Here is a 22,100-nt window from a genome sequence, read left to right as displayed (position 1 = left end):
TCAGAGAAAAATTACAGTTGGATCAGCTGAAGATAGAACTGGATTGTGCACACAGAACAGGGAAACTACTGTCCTCGTCAGAAAAACCTCGACCTATTATGGTCAGATTCCTGCGGCTGAAGGATAAACTTGCTGTTCTGGATAAAGCAAAGAACTTGAAAGGTTCCAACATCTTTATCAATGAGGATTTTTCTGAAGCTGTTCGACAAAGAAGAAAAGAACTGGTTCCAGAAATGAAGGCAGCTCGAGAAAGAGGTGACATTGCATACTTGAGATATGACAGACTCATTGTCCATCCACCTCAAAATCCATCACAGCAAAAAAGAAGAAATTAGCTTACTGATTCTTCACTAAATATTGACAGTAACTTTTTTAATTTACATATTTATATCATAATTTTTAATTATGAACTGTAAATGTGACTTTGAAAATCAGATCTTTGAACCTTTTGATCATGCTACAACTGATTCTTATACTTTGAATCTTGATCCAGATTTAAATTTTTTTTCATCAGTTGATGTTTCTAATCTCTGCAGTTTTTATAATGAAATACAATTTAATGATTTATGTCTTTCTATGTCCTCTAGGGTATTTTCTACATTTCATCTGAATATAAGGAGTCTTTCTAGTAACTATGATAATTTTATTCACTACTTATCTTCGCTTAAACACAAATTTTCGGTTATTGCTTTATCAGAAACATGGCTTACTCAGGATCTTAAAGATATTTTTAAATTTCCTAGTTATAATTATATGCATTATATTAGAGATAATAGGTCTGGAGGTGGAGTATCTCTGTTCATTCATGAAAATTATGAATTTAAAATTAGGAATGATCTTAATTTAAAGTCAGATGGGTTTGAGGCGGAATCTGTTTTTTTGGAACTTTTAGATGCTTTTAATGGGAAAAATGTAATTATTGGTGCTATTTATAGACCACCTGATATAGCTGTCAAAGATTTCAATGAAAGTTTGTCGAGGTCACTTGACTTGATTAATGTAGAAGGCAAAATTTGTTATATATTAGGGGATTTCAACATAAATCTTTTAAAAAATAAATTAGATACTCAAGTAGAGGATTTTCTTAATGTTCTCTATTCAAATTATTTTTTTCCTCTTATTTATAAATCCACACGAGTTAACGAAAATTCAGCAACCTTGATAGATAATATTTTAACAAATTCTCTTAATGAAGGAATTAAATCTGGGGTTTTGTTGGCAGATCTATCAGACCATTTTCCGATATTTCAGTGTTCTTTAGTTAATTCTATTAAAGTTAAAGATACTAAGAACAATATTAATAAACGAATTATGAGTAAGTCAAACATTTGTAAATTTAGGAACATGCTCACTAGTACATCATGGTGTGATTTATATTATGAAAACAATGTTGAATTTGCATATCAAAAGTTTATGAATGTGATTAGTTTTAGTTTTAATGAATGTTTTCCAATTTGTACTTCTACAAAGAAAAACAGTAATGATTTTAATAAGCCTTGGTTTACTAAAGATTTACTAAGGATGTTGAGGAAAAAAAATGGTTTGTATAGAAAATATGTTGTAAATCCTACTCCTTTAACACATAGTACTTATAAAAACTATAGAAACAAGTATACTCATTTTATTAGATATGCGAAAAAGAAATATTTCAGTAAAAAAATTATGACTAATTCACAAGACACTAAAGCAACATGGAAAGTGATAAATCAGATGTTACAAAGGAAGAAAGCTGCTATAGAGGTACCATCAGTTATGTCAGATGGTGAAAATCATTTCAATAATCCATCTGATATTGCTAATCATTTTAACAGTTTTTTTGCAAATATTGGTTGTGAATTAGTAAATAACATTCCCTATTGTTATGGTAACCCACTGGACTTTATAACCAGAACTTTTCCTGTTATATCTTCTTTTAAATCTGTTGATATCCAAGAAATAAGTGATATAATTGATGAATTAAAGATATCTTCAGCTGGTCATGACAATATTTCTGCATTTCTGGTTAAACAGGTGAAGCATGAAATATTGCAGCCACTAGCTTATATTTTTTCATTATCTTTAAAAACTGGTATTGTGCCATCAGATTTAAAAGTTGCCAAAGTTATTCCAATGTTTAAAGCAGATAACCCATGTTGTTTTAACAATTATAGACCTATATCAATTTTGCCATGTTTTTCAAAAATATTAGAAAAAATAATATATAAAAGGATTATTTTTCATTTAGATTCTAATTCAGTTTTTTACAAACATCAGTATGGTTTTCGGAAACATCATTCTACTTATATGGCTCTGCTTCATCTGACTGACAAAATTACCTCTGCACTAGAAAAAAGTAAATTTGTTTGTAGTATTTTTTTAGACCTTTCAAAGGCATTTGATACAGTTAATCATCATATATTATTAGAAAAGTTACATAAATATGGTTTTCAGGATACTACATATAATCTTTTAAAAAGCTATATCTCAGATAGAAGGCAGTTTGTTTGTGTAAATGGTTGTTATTCTAGTAGAGCTGAATTGCTTTGTGGTGTCCCACAGGGTTCTATTCTAGGACCATTGTTATTTCTTATTTATATTAATGACTTGTCTAATGTTTCATATTTTTCCCCAATAATGTTTGCAGATGATGTAACTCTAATAAATAGCCATTCAAATTTTGATACATTGATTAAGGATGCAAATACTGGTTTAGCTGCTTATGTAACCTGGTTTAAATTAAATAAACTTGTTTTAAATATAAAAAAGTCAAATTATATAATTTTTAGTGGACGAAAAATGTATTCTAAAAGCTTATCAAAAATTACAATTGAATCTATGGCATTGCCTAAAGTGTCAAGTTCTAAGTTTTTGGGAATCATTATTGATGAAAACTTAAGTTGGAAAGAGCAAATAGACTGGGTTAGTAGAAAAATAAATAAATCTATTGGTATAATAAGGAGGGTTAGTTATCTGGTTAACACAAAATGTCTTCTTACTCTTTATTATAGTCTTATTTATCCATATCTTTCATATTGTAATATAGTTTGGGGGAGTACATATTCTACTAGTCTTAGTAAAATTCTGGTTCTTCAGAAACGATTTGTCCGTATTGCAACACGATCACATCTAAATACTTCATCTGCTCCTTTATTTCAGAAACTTCAAATTCTCTCTATTTATAATATTAATATATTCCAAATATGTATCTTTATTTTTAAAATTTATTCGAATCAGGAAAATTTCCCAGAACAATTTATAAATTATTTTATTACAAATGCAGAAATACATAAGTATTCAACCCGTCATTCTTTAGATCTCCATCTTCCTAAATTTCTTTCTTGTAGAGGTCAGTATTCAATCAGATATAGGGGGACAAAACTGTGGAATAATTTTAATCATTTGGCAAAAAAATGTACATCTGTAAAACATTATAAAAGATGTTTAAAAGATCATCTGATGAATGTATTGTGAATATATTTTTTTTGTTACATGTTTAAATTGTGATATTTTTTTTTGTTTTGTTTGTTTGTTTTGATGTTATATTTGTTATAATAGATTTTGATATTATTTAGGTAGAGACATTTTTTAAGCCCATGTTAGGTTTTTGCCTCTACCTGCACTATTTTGTTTATTGCTATTTCCATTTTGTGTTTATTGTTTTTATTGGTGCAAATAAATATAAATAAATATAAATAAATCCAGGCCAAAAAAAAAAAACAGCTACATTTGTGAAGACGCTCTTAAAGGAATAATTCATATAGTTTAGCTTGTTCAGAAATGCATGTGAAAAGTGTGTCCTTATGGGACTGTAGGGGGCAGAGGGAGTGTAGCCCAGGAGCAAGAAATTAAATTAAAAATTCTTGCATAAAGCTGCTTTAAGCAGCAAGGTCCATAATATATTACAAAAATATGTTTTTATAGCTTCTAATAGAATCTTACTGGGAGATAAATAGTAGCAGATTTGGCAAAAACTACATTAGGCATTTTTTTAACATTTACAAAAAGTCAAGGGTAGTTCTGTTCTCACTTTAAAAACAACACAAACATCCTAAAATCTGAGCTCTGCTGATTGAAGGCTTTTGAGCAATTAGGATTTGGATTGATTTAGAATCCTGAAAGGGTTTTAATCAGGCATTCCCTCGCTTTTGTCATCCAATTTTTTCATGACTCATTCCACAAACCAAAACCACATGTTCACGGGCACGAACAATGTAAATACACAGTCAGTGACACATCAACCGCTAACACAGGCCTGCAGTGAGTGAATCTGCAGTCATTTGATATGATAATCAGTCATGACAAGCCTTGCCATTAACACACGTACAGTATACAGTACTAGTACTTTAGATACTTAAAAATAGTACTTTTTGCTCGGATGCCAACTTTGCTCACTCTTGGCATTATTTTCACAGTCGGCTTCATGGGGTGGAACCTGGAACGGTTCTCCAACTGTCTGAAAGGAGTTGTAGTAGATAAAAAAAAAACCTTTTTATCTACTACCCAATTACACGTGTTTCTTCATAATTTATAAGTCTTTAACCCTTGTGAGGTGTTCGGGTCTGTGGGACCCGTTTTCATTTTTCATCAAATGATACGCAAACTCATTGGCATTGGCTCATTTTTTGTGAAGAACATATATCAAAACACATTTTCGATAAACACACACTGTACCACCTCCCCCCCCCCCCCCCCCACCACCCCCAACACACACACATTTATATTACATACAGTATGTTTGGCCAAGGGCTAATAAACATTGCTTCATTTGTAAATTTGAAACTAAACACATTTTCTACTCATATCTTGAGTTTAATTCATTTTCTTTTACATTTTATTAAAAAAACTAATAAAAAAAAGAGTAGCACTTTTTGAAAGAAATGTAACATAAGAAAGGTAAAGGGCAAATATTAACCATGTAAGCTGTTTATATTGCTTGCAATTTAGGTGAAGCGAGCATGTGTAAAGCATTTTAATGTAAAATTGATTAATTTTGCTGAATTAAATATAAGTAACAAAGTAAACGAGTAACAAACATATGAACACCACACAAGGGTTAACTAATTTACTACAATGTAGTACATAATGCAAATAAAGATTAAAGATATCTGTACATAACATCACTTTCCAAAAAAAGTGTCTACATTTTTGTAGATTTTTTGGTTAACATTTAATTCAAACACAACAGGTGTCATTTAGCTTGTAACTAATATATATATATATATATATATATATATATATATATATATATATATATATATATATATATATATATATATATATATATATATACACACACACACAGTATATATATATTTTTTTTTGTGGGGTCCTGAGTATTGAGGAACAGGATTAAAGGAGATAAAAGTAGATAATAGAAACAAGGAGGTGGTCATAATGTTATGCTTAGGGCTGTCAACAACAAAAAAAAAAAACACGCAATTCATTTGAAATCAGTAACATGTTATTATTTTTTAAAGCAATTAATTATGTCATTAAGTCTGACCTCAACTTGGTTTACTTGCGGTGAGAACGTGATCTGGTCTCGATCAGACCCAACTATCAAATATACTTCTTTTTAATTGAGCTAAACTGCTAATTAGAGCAATTTAATCTAATGATACATCAGCCAGATAATATACTGCTATGAACAAACTCTGTCTCTGCTGCTCCATGCTGTTTACACACTAAGAGCATGGTATGTGCAGCGTTCACTGCTCACATCTGCAATTTTAGTGTTCAGTGTGAAAGCAGTTTCACACTGCACAGTTATATACGCACTGGAACACAGAATCTACTCACTATATTCACTTTCCTGCTCCCGCACCAGACAGCTCTGACCAATCAGAGGAGAAGATGTGCTTGTGTGGTTTATTGGTGCGCGTTTTGGTGTGTTTAGTTAAAGTTTATGCCTGTGTGAAACCAACCAAACAGAGGGAGAACAGCTCCAAATAAACAACAAACTCATCAACTGATCCGGATCATAGAAACTACAACTACAGGAATGAAATCACTCTTTTATACTCAGCTAATTTTAAAATTCTAATTTAGAAATCCTTCCAAACCAAGCTGAGATGTTTATAATAAAGTAAAAAAAGTTTCCTCTATTTAATTTGTCATGCATTTTTTATTCCAGCGCCACAAAACATTGGCTGTTTCTCGCCTCAAACATATAAGTATATACTAGTATTTTTTTAAAAAAGACACCGCTAATATAAATATAATTGCATTTTACATTTTGTACTTATTTTTGTCATTATTTTATTTACATTTAAATATCCACTATAGAAAATGTGTCTTAATTAGAAGAACAAGTGCGATTAATCACAGTTAATCAAAGAATACTATTGTGATTATTCGGATTATATTTTTTAATTGATTGACACCACTTTTGTAAATTTGTAAATTTGAAACTAAATAAATTTTCTACTTATATCTTGAGTTTAATTCATTTTCTTTTACATGTTATCAAAAAACTAATAAAAAAAAGAGTAGCACTTTTTATTTATTTATTTTATTTATTTATTTATTTATTTTTTATTTTTTTGGCCCAACCACCACCCCCCCTCTTCGGAGGACAATTAATACTTTATTTTTATTTATTTTATGCAAAAATGTGTCATGTGTTACGGATTATGTCATGAAATGCCTACCACAATGGAGGCAAGAAACCGCCACCATGCCCGTGCGATCCAGAGGCAGATAGGGAAGAACCCAGTGGACCCAGACCATCCACAGCCCATTAGGAGCCCAGAAGACCCACGGCCACACATCCCGATGGTAACCATGTGCACACCCCAGATGAGGACGGGGGAGCCGGGGGAGCCCCCCCCCCGATGCGATGTTAGACTGAGCAGGAGTTGGGGAAGGGCCAGGAAAGGACCGAGGGGCAGAGGACTACGCCCCGGAGGAAGAGAGCCAACTACTGCTGGCTCACTAGGCACCCAGTTCCATACACCCAACCGCAGTACAGGGAAGGCAAGTCCAGGGTGTAGAGCGGCTACGGCCCCAGGACACCGCCGCTCTGCAAGACAGCGCCCCCATCCCCACACTGCAATACAACATAAATACACACCCCACTCACATACAAAAGACAACAGATATTACACACACGCACACACACGCACACACACAGACACATTTACAATAAACATCCCACTCTTTCTCATACACACACACACAACCGGTCTTAAGTGGGAGACTGCCGCTTCCCCACCTGAGCGCCCCTACCTCCCCACAGGGAGGGCACCCAGAATCCCGGAATGCCAACCAGACACCCCAACACGGACCAAACCACCACCCCCCACGACGGCGCGCCCAAGAGAGGCATAGACCCTCCCCAGCGCAGGGAGGGACCCAAACAGGCGACAGACGCCCACGGGCACCAGGGCCCCGGACTCCGGACTCCGCACCCCGACCGCCACAGGGGAACCCAGCCAACCGGACAGGGCCAGCACCCACCACCATGGGCCCCCCAGACCCACACCCCAAGACCACAAGAGCATACATCTAGGCCCCCCCCCACCAACAACCAGGGCCCCCACACAGAAATCACCAGGCGGCAGCCACCGTCCCCAGTCCAAGAGACACCCGAATCCCCCGATCCCCCCCCCCAGCCACCTGCCGGACGCACCAGGAGACACGACTACAGCCGCCCACCCCATCATGTGATGGAGCTGATCAGTGGGAACCAGAGAGATTCAAATGTAGCCAATTGTTTTTTTGAGGTTGCAGACATTCTTTCCAGACTAATGTGGTCATTTTGAAATTGTTTAAACATATCTGTGTCCAAAAGTTCTTATCTGGGTTCATGGAGAGATCTCGATCCCATTTTGTAATTGGGAGGGATATTGAATCATTAATTTTGGATAATAACTTATATATTTTTGATAACAATTTAGGAGTATAGAGATTCATGAACTCTTATCAATACTGGGATTTCTAATGTTAGATTATTTAAATTAAATCTTGCTTGTATAATGGACTTCAATTGTAGATACTCCAGAAATTTGCTACTGCTAATTTCGTATTTTGAAATAAGATCTTCAAATGACATAAAGGTCCCCTCCTGTATAACATGTTCTAAATTCTTAATTCCTTTCTCTTGCCATTGTGAAAAATTAATAACTGTTTTTTTCTGACATATATCTGGGTTGTTCCAAATGGGTGTCCTTTTACATGGTATTAGTGAAGACTTGGCTATCTTTAAAAATTCCCACCAAGCTGTCAGAGTGGTGTTTATGTTTAGGCTTTTAAAGCAGCTATAGTGTTTAATACTGGAGCTAATGAAAGGTAAGTCAGAGATTTTCACTTTTCCACTGAGTGTTTGTTCTAGGTCCAGCCATGGGCTGCCTAAAGGGTTTGTTTTAATCCAACTTGTAACATATTGCAATCTATTGGCTAAAAAATAGTGATAGAAGTTTGGTAGTTCTAGACCACCATGGCATTTTAGCTTCTGTAAAGTCTTCAGACTTATTCTCAATGTTTTATTTTTCCATAAAAATTTTGAAATGTTTGAGTCTAATGACTTAAACCAAGCAGCAGGAGGTTTATTAGGGATTAATGAAAACAAATAATTGATTTTAGGTAGAATCAGCATTTTTACAGTAGCAACTCTCCCAATAAGAGATATAGGTAGAGAATTCCATCGTGTGAGATCGTCCTCTATTGTTTTTAGTAGAGGAATATGATTCAATCGTATCAGGTCTGATAGCTTGGGGGAAAAATGTATACCTAAATATTTAATGTTGCCCGACTGTAGTGAAGTAGTGCTCTGAAATGTACAATTCAGAGGTAGAACTGTTGATTTACTCCAATTAATGGAATAATCTGAAACAGATGAGAACTTATCTATGAGTGTGATTGTCTTTAGCAGAGAAGTTTGTGAGTCCCTAAGGAAAAGTAATACATCATCAGCATAAAGGCTTATCTTGTATTTTCTGTTTGAATTCCTTTAATATCTACACTTTGTCGTATTTTTGCTGCTAGTGGTTCAATAAAAAATACAAAAAGTGAGGGAGAGAGCGGGCAGCCCTGTCTGGTGCCTCTCTGCAGACTAAAGCTTTGTGAAATAAGATCATTTGTCCTAACCCGTGCATTGGGAGAGCTATATAATGTTTCAATCCAGTTTATGAAGGATGGACCAAATCCAAATTTATTTAGAACTGCTAACAGAAATTTCCAATTTACCCGGTCGAATGCTTTCTCTGCATCTAAAGAGACAACTATGGTTTCTAATTTGTTAAAGGAACAGTAATCTATTACATTTATTAGTCGCCGTGTGTTATCGGCTGAGTGCCGGCCTTTGATAAAACCTGTTTGGTCCGAATGTATAATGGATGGAGTGATTTTTTCTAACCTCCTTGCAAGAACTTTGCAAATTATTTTAAGGTCTACATTTATAAGCGAAATTGGGCGATAGCTGGATGGGAGTGTTGGATCTTTGCCTGGTTTAAGAAGCAAGGTAATGTTGGCAGAGTTCATGTTTGGAGATATTATGCGGTCCTTCTTGATTTGAGTGACCATTCTAAAAAAAATGGGTTCTAACACAGACCAGAATTCTTTATATAACTCTGCAGGAAAGCCATCTGGACCTGGAGCTTTATTATTTGGGAGATCCTGTATTGCTTTAAAGAATTCGGAAGATGAAAAAGGTGAATCAAGAGTCATAACCTGTTCCTCATCTAGTTTAGGTAGATTTATATTTTTCAAAAATTCTTCAATGTCAGCATCAGATGGATTAATCTGTGATGAGTATAATGCCTCATAAAAGTCTTTAAAATTGTTATTAATTTCCTGTGGGTCATGAGTAATGTTACCAACAGAGTCTTTAATTGAAGAAATAGCTGTTTTTTCTTTATTTAGTTTTAATTGGTTTGCCAGGAATTTTCCAGATTTATTTCCATGCTCGAAGTTTTCCAAACGCAGCCTCTGCAACATAAATTGTGTCTTTTTATCAATGATTTCATTTAGTTCCAATCTTAATTTCCGCAGGGTGTTAATTATATGTTCTTGTGGTGAAGCAGCATAGGCAGTTTCTAAAGATTTTATTTTCTGTTCCAATTCTGACACACGAGTTTTTTTCTTTCATTTTCTTATGTGCGCAGTAAGATATTATTTTACCCCGCATTACTGCCTTCCTGGCTTCCCAAAGAACACATGGCGATATTCCAGGCAGGTCATTATGTTCTAAATATATAGCCCACTCTTTTTTGAAGTAATTAATGAAATCTTGTTCGTTAAGTAATGATGTATTAAATCTCCAGTTCCTAGCTGGTGGTATAACTCTTTTCCGTGTCAAAGACATAGACACCGGTGCGTGATCGCTAATAATGATAGGGTGAATTTGAGTGTCTGTGATTTCCCTCATCATAGAGCTGCTAACTAAAAAGTAATCTAAGCGAGAGTGAGATTTATGTACTTGTGAGAAAAAACTATACTCTTAGTAGCACTTTTTAAAAGAAATGTAACATAAAGGTAAAGGGCAAATATTAACCATGTAAGCTGTTTATATTGCTTGCAGTTTAGGTGAAGCAAGCATGTGTAAAGCATTTACTAGTATTTTAATTAAAGACACCACTAATATAAATATAATTGCATTTTACATGTTGTACAGTCATTTTTTTATTTACATTTAAATATCCACTATAAAAAATGTGTCTTAATTAGAAGAACAAGTGCGATTAATCGCAGTTAATCATAGAATACTATTGTGATTATTCGGATTATATTTTTTAATTGATTGAAACCACTAGTTATGCTTGATCTTTCCTCTAAACACACACCAATAAGATCTGAGCTGAGGTCAGTGGTGTTGGGGAGCATGTACTGAGGAATATAGGGGAACAGAACGTCTCGGGCATCATCAGCTCAGCAGCCGTGAGAGATTCAGCCAAATTCAGGCAAAAAAGGAAACAAAGAAAGGAAAAGGATTGCGGAACAGTTCCAGCGGTTCCGCTGCTATGAATTACAGAGAGAACAAACACAGCCGAGCGAGCGGAGTGTGAATGAGTGTGTGTTTATAGTAAAAGCACTGACTCTGAGCGTGAGTGAATAAATAAAGACCTAAAATGATCCAGTCAAGACAATTCTATAACTGTTCCTTTGTTCTTTTGTCTGTGGGTGAAGGAATGAGATTAGCGAGTGAGAGTAATTGGTGACGGCTCTTTTGGTGATCTGGATGTGAGGAAGTTTAAGCTCGAGTTTAGCTGCTGTTGACTAAACATCACTGTTAAATGGTCAGTTAAAAAAAAAAAGTTGATACACTTTCTCATTCAATGTTATTATTTTTTACATTTTTGTCCATTTTTATTTGTAAATTAATAGTGAAGTCATACTCTGTGAATCATTTAGGTGACTCTACAGAGCCCCTGAAGGGACATGGTGTATTTTTTTTTTTTACATAAAAAAAGTGGTGAGCACCACATACCAAGTGGTGAGCAGCACATACGAAGTGGTAGGCACCACATACTAAGCGGTGAGTACCACATATTAAGTATAGTAAGTATAGTATGTGATTTTTACCACTTACTATCTGGCACTCACCACTTATTATCTGGTGCTCACCACTTTTTTACGTAAAAAAACACACCATGTGGTGCTCGCCACTTTTTTACACACACACACAAATATACTTTATGTAAAAAAAATAAAATACACCATGTGGTGCTCACCACTTTTTTTTTTACGTTAGAGCACCACATGGTTTATTTTATTTTGTGTGTGTAAAAAAGTGGTGAGCACCACATGGTGTATTTTTTTTTTTACATAAAAAAGTGGTGAGCAGCACATACGAAGTGGTAGGCACCAAATACTAAGCGGTGAGTACCACATATTAAGTATAGTAAGTACTATCTGGCATTCACCACTTATTATCTGGTGCTCAATACTTTGTATATGCTGATCACCACTTAGTATGTGGTGCTCACCACTTTTTTTTTACACACACACAAAATAAAATAAACCATGTGGTGCTCACCACTTTTTTTACTTAAAAAATACACCATGTGGTGCTCACCACTTTTTTTAAGTAAAAAAAAAAAAGCACCATGTCCCTTCAGGGGCTCGGTAAGGTGCGTGATAAAAAAAAACAAGCAGAACTAAAAATGTGTTAATCAAACTAAACTAAGTTGAATTAACTCAAAAAATTCTCTATAATCGGTCAGTTTATCATCAGTTTATCATAAGCTTAAATTACTTTTTTTAGAGTTCATGTTGCTAAAAATAAAAAAAATAAAAAAACATTGGCACAAGAAGAAGAGGCTGTGAAACTGGAGAAGAGTTTAGGGGATGTGGGCATGAAATTCACATGAACAAAAAAGAAAAAGGAAAAAAGAAACACCCCAGCAGAACCTCCAGTCTGCGATCCTGGGTGAAGATTTAATACAATCAAGTCTCTACAGAACACAGATGCTACCTCAAAGCCCTGCAGCAAGCCCCCAGTTCCCAGCATGCTATTAAAACACACACAGAGGGAACGAGAAAGAGAGAGAGAGTAAAAGAGAGAGAGAGAGAGAGAGAGAGAGAGAGAGGGATGCTGGGAGGGAACGGTTGGCTCAGCTCCTGTCTGCACTTGCACACCAGATGAGCTCTGCTTCTGCGCTGGAATGTGTTTGTGAGAGCAGTTTAACTACGGACCCGCCCAGCCATTTCCACAGAAATCTGATCCCTTCAATCCCACTCAGCCCAGTCCTCAGCATGCTGCGTTCCTCACTCTCTCTCTCTCTCTCTCTCTCTCTCTCTCTCTCTCTCTCTCTCTCTCCTTCGTTTTCCCTCCTCTATCTTTTCCTCCTCCTTTATCTGGCCCATTTTCTTTCCGAGATTTTTCTTTCCCAAACTTCTCTGAGCTCTCCCTCGGAGTTTCCCTTCGAACATTCCTCAGTAATACTCTGCAAAAAAACAATCGACCTCAACCATACAAAGTACCTCCACTGACTGTATTTTAATAGCGGCTATAAACCGTGACGCGGCAATAAAATAAAATCTAATACTGAGACTAAAAGTGAGAAAAAAGGTCCTGCTCCTTTTCTCCCAATGAAAAAGTAACTTACTGAAGTGTGACTAAATTAATGTACTCTCCAGGCCTAGACTGTAGACTAGGGGTGGGTGATAAAATAATGGTTGTAAAATTATATCACAATATTTCTATTGGTATTTCTGCGATATTTCTAGCGATACTCTTGACGATATGACAAAAGATTAAATTAAAAAGAAATCAAGAACACACTACTGCAACAAAATGAAAATTAAAATGAAATTTATTATTTTTTATTTTACTACTGAATACAATATGATATGGCACACCCCTAACTGAGATACTAAAAAAAATACAAAAATTTTATCAGACTTGTAAAAGAATTCAATGATACTAAAAATGTACTCCAAATATCTCCATATATCCAGGCTTAAAGTAAAATAAATGATACTGGACAGATATAATCTCCCAGCACTGCAGGAGCAGCATTAGCATTAGCCACTAACCGTGCTAAGCGCTAGCTTTTTTGCTGTTTAGAGGTGAGTATTATCAGCCTGTAGCCTGCTGCTAACCCTGGCTAGCCCTGCTGAAACAGCATTAGCATTAGCCGCTAACCACACTAAGGGCGAGCTCTTTCTAGCTTTTTCTTTTGCTGTGCACCCAACCTTAGTGGAACTCTGAAAATCTAAGCTTACTGTAAATAAACAGACGCACATTTTTTTTCACCCAAATAAACAGTTTTCAGGAGAGAAATCTGTGTAGATTAACATCCAGCACTCGTTTGACTTAAAAAGAAAATGTTTTTTTTAGGAATTACAGTTTTGTTTACTTAGCTCAGCTTAGCTTTACTTAAGTTACCAACCACCACCCAGCGACGAGACCTGCTGAATTAGAAGGAAAACATGGCGACACCCCTGTTCCTTACTAGTTTCCCATAATGCGCCTTATAATTCTGTGCACTTTATGTATGAAAATAGACCAGAAAATAGACATTAATTGATAGTGTACCTTATAATCCAGTGTGCCTTATAGTCCTAAAAATACAGTAATAGTTTGTTGTCCAACGACTTGTACTGGCATGTTAGAGCAATTCAATTTAAAAATCATGAATTAACCTTTTTTGAAATGTGCAGATTTTCCCCATTTTCTATTTTATAATTTGGAAATCACAGTGCAGCGTGGTTTGAGGTTTGAGCTTAAGGAGCACTATCTTTTTCCACAGATCCTGAGGAGGTCTTCTTCCACTGGTAATAGTTTTATATCAGCTCTAAAGTTTCAGCTGATCTCTCCTTTATCTGCCCTAAAACTCTGTAAAGCTCATCCAAGAACTCCTCTCCTCTCCAACTATTCCAACCTCTCCTCTGCTGGCTCTCTCGCTCTGATCTCTCTCTCTCTCTCTCTCTTTATATGTGATAGCTCACACTGCACTCGGTTAAGCCTGTGAGTCAGACACTTCAGGAATGCCAGCAGAGGCCCAAAGACAATTCATAAATGTAAGCTAATATTCTGATTCTCATCCACATGGGTATAATCTGGTACAGCAGAAGGATGGCAGAAACAACACACTGCACAGGGCAGCCATAGTTCAGAAGGACTGCACTGTAATTAATCCACATATACAGTGTATACAGTGTGTCCAAATCAGTGGCGGACTTAGCAATTTGGGGGCTCAAGGCGAATTTAGCTAGGGGGCCCATCAACATTAATATGCGAGAAATAGGGTTGTGCCGATATCATCGTCCATGGTCATTTATGACCCAACATCGCGATGGGTGGTAACCATCGCGATGCCACGCCCACTTTTTTGTTTTTCCATTATACACTGACCTTCTTTAGGTCTCCTTCACCTAAAACTTTAGCAGGGATTGTACGGAAATAGATCAAATCAGGTATATAAATAAATCCCTAATAAATAAATAATAAATTAGAGTCAGGGATGAAAATTAAAATACCCTACTGCTACAAATATGCCTAATTGGCATATTATTCTATTACTTATTATTATTCTATTATTATTCTATTATTATTATTCTAATATTATTTATATCTAGGTTACAGCTAGTCTTCGTCTTCGTTTTTCTACATGTCGGTATTAATTTTAAACACTTCATGTCATTCACGCTGGTTGTGCGTCGGGAAACTTGCTCATTGTCAGCCAGTGTTGGGCACGTTACTTTGAAAATAAATTATGTAATTTCTATTATTATTAGAAAAATAACAAACGAAAATAAACCCAAAATGTTGACAAAAATATAATCTAACGAATTTCAAAACAACGTTAAAATGGTATTAATATAATATAATATAACAACTGGATCAAACAGTTTAGCGTCAGTCATGGGGAAAGCTCGAGGCATTGCGATTTAAAAAAAAAAAAAAGTTTTAATAAATAAGGTCCTATCAAGTGAAGTAAAATATATGGTATTAAAAGGTATTAAATTCACATGTTTATTGAAACTTTATCTACATAAAGTAGCTTTAACCACTTGCGGAAACAGATTTACAAATACACACATACAGTTGCAAGAAAAGTATGTGAACCTTTTAGGATGACTTGGATTTCTGCATAAATTGCTCATTAAATGTGTTCTGATCTTCATATAAATCACAACAACAGACAAACACAGTCTGCTTAACCTAAAGCCACACAAAAATGATATGTTTGCATGGTTATATTGAACACAACATGTTAAAATTCACAGTGAGGGGGAAAATATATGTGGAACTTTGGATTTAATAACTGGTTGACCCTCCGTCTTGGGATATCTGGTGTTTTTTGTTTATAGATGTGTCTTAGATTAGAATCAGAACACATTTAATGACCAATTTATGCAGAAATCCAAGTATAAATCCAAAGGGTTCACATAATTTTTCTTGCAAGTGTATATGAACAATCCTATTTCACACCTTACGCTAATTCTATTTCCAGAATTTCCCTCTGGGATTAATAAAGTATCTATCTATCTATCTATCTATCTATTGAGGGATGTATCAAAATCAGTATTAATATAGCACTGGCACAAGCAACCAAAATTACTTTTACTTTTATACTTTAAGTAGTTTTGAAACCAGTACTTTTACACTTTTATTTAAAAAGTAAAAAGCTTGAGTTAAAACTTCAACTCCTACAAAAGTATTTTAAACCCTCGTATTTAATCGTCTACCTACAAAGCAATTTTCAGTACATACATAACACTGTAGATTGATTGTAAAATACTCACACATCTTCAGAAAGGGACCGTCTTATCCTTCTGTCATCCACTCAAATCAGGCCTCTCTCTCCAAATCTGATGTACCTGTAATTGTGATGTCCATCCAATAAAACCAAATACTGCTATAACCCTACACAGAAGCATTGTACAAAATGTAAGGAAATTTGTGTTTTATATATTGTGGTATTTCTTTGTTGTAATAATGCTTCTTTTTAATACGTTTTATACCTGTTATCTTATTTCTGTTCATTTCTCTTTTAAATGGCGCCACATTTGTAAGGAATATGAATTTGTGGGATGAGCAGCAGAGCTGAGAATGTGCTGAGGTTGCATCCATGAAAGGTTTGCTAAATCTTCTCTTCCTATCCCAAACAGCAGATTATTCTACTGAAAACTATTGACACTAGTTTTGAGCTTCTGGTTCCTCCAGGTGCTGAACCTGATTGAACATGGGCTCTATGAGCTTCAGTGGTCAGTAGGTGTCTGCTGTTCCAAGAATCTGCATCATGCCAGGTTTAGCTGATCTGAATAACCCTAGTAAAAAGAAAAGTAGATTAAGGTGTACTAAGCATTATTATGCTATAGTGCACTAAAGTGTTCTTGTAGCCACATTATTATTAATCAGTATATTTAAAGAGTGATAAAATTTAACAACTTTTTTGTACTTGTTATACTTTAATTGATTAAAAATAGTATAAAAGTCTTACTCAAATTGTGCTTTGGAACAGGAACAAAGAAATACCAGGAAGCTCAACAAACTGATCAGGAAGGCCAGCTCAGTTCTGGGCTGCTCACTGGAGGGGTTTGAAGTGGTAGTGGAAAGAAGGTCACTTAAAAAGCTTATTGCTATACTGGACAACACAGCACATCCTCTTCACGATCTACTGGTCACACAGCGGAGCACCTTCAACAATAGACTCATTCAGCTCCGCTGTAGCAAAGATCGCTACAGGAGATCATTCATACCGACAGCCATTACACTGTACAACAGCTCTTTACTGTAACGACATAACAAGGACTAACTAGTTCTTGCTCAATTTGCACCAGCTGTACATTATAACATCTGTAATATTCTGCACTGTCACTTTGTCCTACTTTTTTATACAGTGCTTTGTACTATATTTATGCACATTTTGCACATATTTGTACATTAATGTTTATACTGTTAATATTAATGTTATCACAGAGCACAGCCACTGTGCATATTTACACTAGTCCATTACTGCACAATTACTGCATAATATTTACGTCAATAACTTCCGCATATTATGTAAATTATATATCTATAGCTTTTATAATGTTATATTTCATATCTTTAATTCTTTTTAATTCTACCTATTCTATTCTATATATTCATTACTTGTGATACTTTTTAATTATTGTTCTTTGCTCTTATTGTAACTGTGCTGCTGTAATAACTGACTTTCCCTCTGGGATTAATAAAGTTCTATCTATCTATCTATCTATCTATCTATCTATCTATCTATCTATCTATCTATCTATCTATCTATCTATGTGTACTAAAATGGAACTATTTTAAATATACTTAAGTAACATTTAAACATTTAAACTACTTCATGTATGTACTGTAATCCCATATTTTAAATATGCTTACAATAAAAATTAGAATACATTTAATAAATTTTACAGCTGTATCACTGTTTATTATACACCAGGTATATTAGAAATTTACTAAGAATTGATGTTAAATATATGTGATCTATTTACATTAGAGTACAAATATGCTTTTTGTTCCTGTCTTTTGTAAATAGCACTTCTAGTATACTAGAATACTAGTACTTGATTTTTTTGCATGTTACAAATTTACTTCAAATGTTATAAATGTAGGAATTTATTTTACTTTCTAAAAAGTTACAAGACACATTGTACTTTAAGTTAACTATTGTAAAAGTTGTTTTTAACACACTTTGCTAAAAAAAAAACACACACAATATTGTAAGTAAAGCAATGAGTGAAAGCATAATATTAATGTACTTTTAGTATATTTTAAGTAAGAACATAAATCTGTATTATAGTATATTTGCAGCATACTTAGACATTTCTCAATACGTTTTAAGTTAAATTAAGTATATATATATATATATTTTTTTTTTTTTCGCCTGTGAGCAACTTCAAGCCAATGTTCCACTAAACCAAGTTACTGCAATATTTGGAGTGAGCCCTGGTACCAGTATCTCCAACATAATGACCAAATTCCATATAACAAGGGATATAAACAGAGACAGACCATGATGTGGGCGTCCCAAGAGGCTCCTCAAACACCAAACCATTCAGTGGCAGAATAAAGTGCTGTTTATCATTGGCTGAGAACCTTTTCATGGGCAGCACAACCTCAACAGATACTCAGCACTGCTGCTCATCCCACAAATACATATTCCTTACAAATGTGGATCAATTTGATAGAGAAATGAACAGACAAGTCATTTAAATAACACTTACACTCACTTAGGTCTTCAGTAACGAAGTCCACACCATATCACCCAGTCCTGAACACCCACTTCACTTTATAAAAAGTGACCAGCACTGTTTGCTGATCTCCCTGCAGCACAAGCACAGCTACCAAACTTACCAATTAACCTATAATTTGAATCAGGTGTGCTGGAGCAGGTTAATCACCAGCCTGAGTAGGACGGCTGTGTCTAAAACTGCAAGAAATGCTGATTTGGTGCCACCTAGATTTAACTAAAGCCGTCCATACACTACACCACTTTGAAAAGACTCTGAAAATACTTTTAACAGATTAAAATCTGACACCCTCTCACATCTACAGACTTTTACTCACAGACTAAGATTTAGCAAAGACTGGGGATCTTGCAGGATCACTAACTGCAAGACTGCAACTAGATTCTTTCTGAGGTTATTTCCCATCATGCTTCTGGAGAAGTTTATTTACATACAATACATATTACATATAAAGTTACAAATAATGTGTTTATCAATACTGTGATTTATCAGAGACTCATCAACTGTTTATTTTCTGCCACACTGTTTTTTTTAATATTATTATATATATATAAATATATATATATATATATATATATATATATATATATATATATATATATATATATATATATATATATATATATATAACAGTTTCACTGCTGTACAAAAACAAAAGCATTTCAAATTTAATTTAACAGTACAGTACTGTATATATTTATCCATGAAAAGAAAGAAAAATCCCTGAATACAATTCAGTCTGGACATCCATCATTAGCTTCCTCCAACAGTAATCACCCCACAAAATCAACCAATCCACCATGAAAACAGCTTAACCGAGATCCAATACCCAACCCAACACTACTGTCTTCCTAACAAACACACACACACACACACACACACACACACCTACAAAAATATCAGCAGCTCTGGAATATAATCAAGAGGAAGATGGATGATCACAAGCCATCAAATCAAACTGAACTGCTTGATTTTTTGCACCAGGAGTAAAGCAGCATAAAGTTATCCAAAAGCAGTGTGTAAGACTGGTGGAGGAGAACATGATGCCAAGATACATGAAAACTGTGATTAAAATCAGAGTTATTCCACCAAATATTTATTTCTGAACTCTTAAATCTTTATTAATATGAACTTGTTTTCTTTGCATTATCTAATAATATAATAATATATAAAAATATATAAAAGTAGTATATATAGTGCATAATGAACAAACAGGTATATATAATTTTCATACACTTTTTACACATGTACAACCCTTATAAATTACATTATAAATGACTGCTATTTTTTTTTATCATCCTTACAGCAGTGCAGTGTTTGGTGCAGGATTTCCAAAGGGATTAAAACTGAGGCAATGTCGACCCCTAGCGTCTATATTTTATATTACAGCAACATATTCATCATCATATCCCAGAGGAAACAGAACATTTGTTAGAAATAAAGCAGCTTTTTGCGTGTTCTGTCTTAAATAAACTGCATGTTTAACGCATTACTGACCGTCTGCTTAATTTTATAACATAACTAATGAATAATATTAATTATTTTGTATTTTACGCCAGAACTGGTGTGTTTGAAAGCAGGCAGACACTGATGATTAAATACATAGATATAAGCTGAGGGTTTTCTCTGATGCTGCAGCTGATTGATAGTCTGTATGTGAAGATCCGGGTATTTGTGGCTGAAGGTGGGTTTAGTAATTTAGTAAAGGTACGCGCAAAACTCTGCTCCAGGTGAGGCTCGAACTCACAACCTCGGCATTGCTCTGCAATGTACTGTCATATAAGTACCGCGCGCTAACCGATTGCGCCACTGGAGCTCCGGGCGCAGGGTGCACTAATACAGCTTATCAGCGTTAACGCGATAATAACGCGAGTAAACGACGACTAACCGAACTGCGATTATCATTAAAAACAGGACTATTTTAACACTAATGGTAACAAACACTGGATTTAGTTAAGAACAGGATATAGTACACAACAATATCATATTTCTAAAGTATATTAAAATATATTTACCATAATTTACTATATACTAGTAAAATACTAAAATACTAGCAGTTCATTTCTAACAACTTCTAAGTATAAGGGCTAGTAGTAGAAGTAGTTACTACTCATTTTAGTAACAGTAGAAGCAGTAAGTGGTACTTTTAGCAGCAGTAGAAGTAGTACTAGTTTTGGAAACAGTAGTAGAATTTAATACTAGTGTAATTAGGAGTAGAAGTAGTTAGTACTAGTGTTAGTAGAAGTGGTTTAAGACTAATTTCAGAAGTAGAAGTATTTAGTGTTAACAGCAGTAAGAGCAGTTAGTAATAATTTCAGTAGTATAAATAGTTAGTAATACTTTTAGTAACTGTAGTAGAAGAGGTTAATACTAGTGTAAGTAGTAGTAGGAGTAGAACTAGTCTTAGTAACAGTAGTTAGTAATAATTTCAGTAGTCGGGATAATAATTTTAGTTAGTAATTATTTCAGTAGTAGGAATAGTAAGTAATAGTTTTAGTGGCAGTAGGAGTAATTTTTTTTTTTTTTAGGAGTAGGAGTAGGAGTAATTTGTACTAATTTCAGTAGAATGAGTAGTTAGTACGTATTTCAGTAGTAGGTGTAGTACTAGTTTTAGTAACAATAGTAGAAGAACTTACTAGTGTAAGTATTAGTAGGAGTAGAAGAAGTTAGTACTAGTTTTAGTAACAATAGTAGAAGTTAATACTAGTGTAAGTATTAGTAGGAATAGAAGAAATTAGTACTAGTTTTAGTAGCAGTAGGAGTAGGTAGTACTAATTTCAGTAGAAGTACTTTTTTCAGTAGTAGGAGTAGTACTAGTTTTAGTAACAATAGTAGAAGAAGTTAATACTAGTGTAAGAAGTAGTAGGAGTATAAGTATTTAGAACTAATAGAACTAGTTTTAGTAGCAGTAGGAGTAGGTAGTACTAATTTCAGTAGAAGTACTTTTTTCAGTAGTAGGAGTAGTACTAGTTTTAGTAACAATAGTAGAAGAAGTTAATACTAGTGTAAGAAGTAGTAGGAGTATAAGTATTTAGAACTAATAGAACTAGTTTTAGTAGCAGTAGGAGTAGTTAGTACCAAGGGCGTAGGAGCAGGCTTGATATTGGGGGGGACACATTTGCCAATATGAACCCAAGCCCACCCAATAGTTTCCTAGAACAACATTTGTGGAAATTACTTTTAATTAAAAGTAAATTAATATTATAAGGTGATTTTACAACCTAAACATGTTACTCCACATTACAGCTACTGTTGTTAGAAAAATTATGCAAGCAATGTCTGAGTTATCACCTAATATTTAAAATAATATAACAGATTATTGTTATTGTTATTGTTATTGTTATTATTATTATTATTATTATTATTATTATTATTATTATTATTATGTATTGGCATGTCAATTCTGTTGTATATTTACATTTTCTCCTGCACTTTTATTTTTTTCTACTGAGAGC

At 34.4% G+C, this 22,100-nt stretch overlaps 1 long non-coding RNA gene and 1 other non-coding gene across 2 annotated transcripts in view; one reads left to right on the top strand and one right to left on the bottom strand.

Moving 5' to 3' along the window:
* Window positions 1–22,100, top strand: part of LOC125781196 (uncharacterized) — a 68,749-nt gene that overhangs the window by 37,217 nt on the left and 9,432 nt on the right. The window lies entirely within an intron of this gene.
* Window positions 20,368–20,461, bottom strand: trnai-uau (transfer RNA isoleucine (anticodon UAU)). The gene is made up of 2 exons: window positions 20,424–20,461; window positions 20,368–20,403 (listed from the first exon to the last, which is right to left on the bottom strand). It is a non-coding gene; the product is annotated as a tRNA-Ile (tRNA).

The sequence above is a fragment of the Astyanax mexicanus genome, chromosome 15 (assembly GCF_023375975.1).
Source record: "Astyanax mexicanus isolate ESR-SI-001 chromosome 15, AstMex3_surface, whole genome shotgun sequence".
Lineage (NCBI taxonomy): Eukaryota > Metazoa > Chordata > Actinopteri > Characiformes > Acestrorhamphidae > Astyanax > Astyanax mexicanus.
This window is presented reverse-complemented; position numbering and strand designations above follow the sequence as displayed.